This window comes from Acomys minous (assembly GCF_964271855.1).
Source record: "Acomys minous genome assembly, contig: scaffold_64, whole genome shotgun sequence".
Classification (NCBI taxonomy): domain Eukaryota; kingdom Metazoa; phylum Chordata; class Mammalia; order Rodentia; family Muridae; genus Acomys; species Acomys minous.
This window is the reverse complement of record NW_028182145.1, coordinates 239,441-242,720: the sequence shown is the minus strand read 5'-3', so window position 1 is coordinate 242,720 and position 3,280 is coordinate 239,441.

Below are 3,280 nucleotides of genomic sequence, written 5' to 3'. Positions count from 1 at the left end.
AGGAAACAAGAAAATTTTAAGATCTAGGTAGTTAACTACATTCTCTAGCCTAGTTTAGAAATCTATCAGCCTTCTAGTTCCACCTCTCCGCCTGGCCATGTGTCTGTAGCCATCTCTGCTCTGTAGGACTCAAGCCCACAGATAACTAGGAGCAGTGTCTGTAAAATTATCTGGCTCAAGGAAATTCTAGCCCTGGGCTTGTTTGGCTAGTTTGATCTAAGCTGGAAATTCCCAGCTGTAAATGTTTACTTTCAAGGACAAAACTAGTTTAACTCTCTTTTGGAGAATCTAAAAAATTTTTAGAAATATCTCTCCAGTAAAAATTAAGCAAAGAAACAAGAAAATTATAAACACCTTGTAGCTAAGGAGTTTGGAATTAATTCCATTTCCTAGACCAGTTTGGAAAACTGTGAGTCACTTACAAGCAAAAAACTAAGCAAGAAATTCTAAGTTTTAGGCAATAAACTATTTTTTAGACCATACTTCTCCAACCTGACATGTGTTCACAGCCATGACTGTTCTGTAAGAGTCAAGGGCCTACTCCTGTAGCAGAGGCAATACTCTTACTGCCTCATGGGATTTCTGTGCCATGTTGTGCTGCACTGTTTTAGAAAATTGGCAAGCAAGTAAAGCTTGGCCCTCTCTGAAGACATAGAAAAAAATGAAACAGTATTTTAAAAATTAAACAGATTTACAGACATAGACATAAAATTTGACATAACGATTATAAAGCAATACTTGAGTTCCCCGTGTCTTGAGGGATTGTTTGAATCCCTGTATGTCCCGTCAAGCAGGACCAGTAATTATGGGGTCGCGAGGGGAGCCATACCTGTGGGATGGGACGGAAAAGAGAGAGGTAAGACCAAGTAGCATTCCTATCAAGGTCTGTTTATTGAATCAAAAGCAAAAGCTTATATGGGGTGGAGGCAGGAGCTAAGCAGCAGCAGGCGGGGGGGGGGGGGCGAAAATGCCTCCAGATGATACCATCAGGGGAACATCCTGTGGTTTTTCTCAGAACACTATCTCTCAGAAAGTCCTGAGCTATCCTGCTGAACAACATCTGCAGGGGGTGAAAGGAGGAAGTCATGCAGAGGCTGAAAGGAGGAAGTTATGCAGAGGCTGAAAGGAGGAAGTTTAGCTTTGAATGGGGCATCAGTATTTTTCCATAGCCAGTAGATTATTTTAACCTTGAATGACCCCAGGCTGGCTCCAAACATCTCCCCCTTCTTTATTAAACAGTAACAGAGTGAGAGAGAGAGGGGAGAGTAGAGGCCTGACCCCTCTCGAGATGGACATTGTGTTAAGAGGTCAATGCGCAGCCATTTTTCAGGTCACACATGTCCCCAACCTCCCAGATACGTTTGCGGGGGACAGGAAAAGGAAAGTAACATCCTTTATGCACGTCAGCCTGTATGCAATCAGGCATGCTCCTCAGGAACCTACCAAGGTGTCTGGCATGGTTCCCTGCAGTGCTTAGCCTCGCACCCTCTCAAGTGAACAATCGACTCAAGCTTTTAGGTCTCAGCTTGTTGAAGTCGAGGCCACTTTTAGCCGCAACACAGTCTTTTGCCTCGGGGTCGAGTCGTTCGAGCCTGTGGTAATGAACTTCCACATGGGTGGGTCCCTGTATGGCAGAGTCTATCTGGTGTTTGACAAAGTCAGTAATCTTTCTGAAAGCCCATGGTCCAAAAGATATTAGTAACAAGAACCCTATAAGAGGTCCCAGCAGTGAAGGGAGGAGTGTAGTCAGAAGAGGGGAAGCAGAAAACCAAATTTTATACCAGGATTCAGCTCTATCTCGCTCCTGCTTGTGATATTCTAGACTTTCTCTCACCTTCCTCATCCTATCTTCTATGATGCGAGTTTTATCGGGATAGAAACAGCATTCTTCTTTGAGTGCTGCACATAATCCCCCTTGTTGTAAAAACAGCAAATCTAGCCCTCTCCTATTTTGCAGTACCACTTCTGCAAGGGAGTAAAGTGAATCCTTTAAACCTGCCATAGCAACCTGTATTTCAGCAATATCCTTATCTATGGTTGCACTGAGCTGGTGATAGTTTTGATTGGAGATCACTAAAGAGGAAATGCCCATCCTGGCTCCGACATCCCCGAGCCCCAGTAGAACCGCGATGGTTGTGGCCGTAATAGGCTCGCGTTTGACTCTGGATGGCGTACCTGGAGGAGTCCAGAAGTTGAGAAATTCATCTGTAGAATAAACAGTTAATCGAGGAAGTAGCTGAACAAGCACACAGTAATCATATTGTTGTAGGAAGGGCTGTACCATGATAAACGGGGTTAGCCCAGTGGAACATGCCAAATAGGTATCATTTGGGGCTACCACGTAGGTGGAGCCACCACTGACCTCAAGGGTCTGATTACACAAAGGGGAAATAACGGAGGGTAAATGCATCCTGGATCCGCTGATGCAGAGCCCCAGGCCTGAGACTTGGGCCAGGGTCATGCCTTTCCTGGCCTCCAGGTTCCAGTGGACCAGGGAAGAGTCGTTGGTAGCAGTAAGTTTGCCAAGGACAGCAATGCCTTCATAAAAGGGTGGGGAAGCATGATAACATAACCAACAATCATCTGCAAGGTTGGGACGAACAGTGTGCAGGGCACACCAGGATTCATTAACCATGGTCAGGATAATATTAATAGAAGGTGAGGGACCAGGAGGTATGGCGGGTTGAAACAGGGTGGTATTGGTGTACCAATGGCTGTTGGGTGGCGTGCATCAGTATGAGACCGCAGGTTCTGTAAAACCTGATTTGGGCCAATGGCCACCGGTTTTGAATTGGGAATGGTCTTGAGGAGTTTAATTTTAAAAGTGAGGCCAGAATCATATCCAATTGTATATAACCTGAGTCCCCACTCTACGCCTCGATCCTCCCATGTGGCCTTCTTTCCTTTGTCAGTGAAGGTAATCACAAGGGTTTATTTACTGTAGTAAATGGTAATCACACAAATGGTGATTACCATTTACTACAGTCATACGTGCCAGAGGGGTCAGCTGTGTCTGGGAGATCCATTCTTTAAACAGTTATATAATCCCAAGAAGATGAAGGTTTCTAATAGGTATCTCCCGTGGTCTCACATCCCCAAGTGGCACAGTAAAAGTCACTAGAGAAGCTGCATTTGTGACCAAGAGAGTGGTCTCTGTGTCCCTCAGGACACACATAAATGGGTATTACTCCCAAAAAGCGCCTGGGCACTTGTCCATCACATCCTGCTTGGACACTCTTAGGTTGGAGATCCAATGGCTTATCTTGGGGCATATAATGGG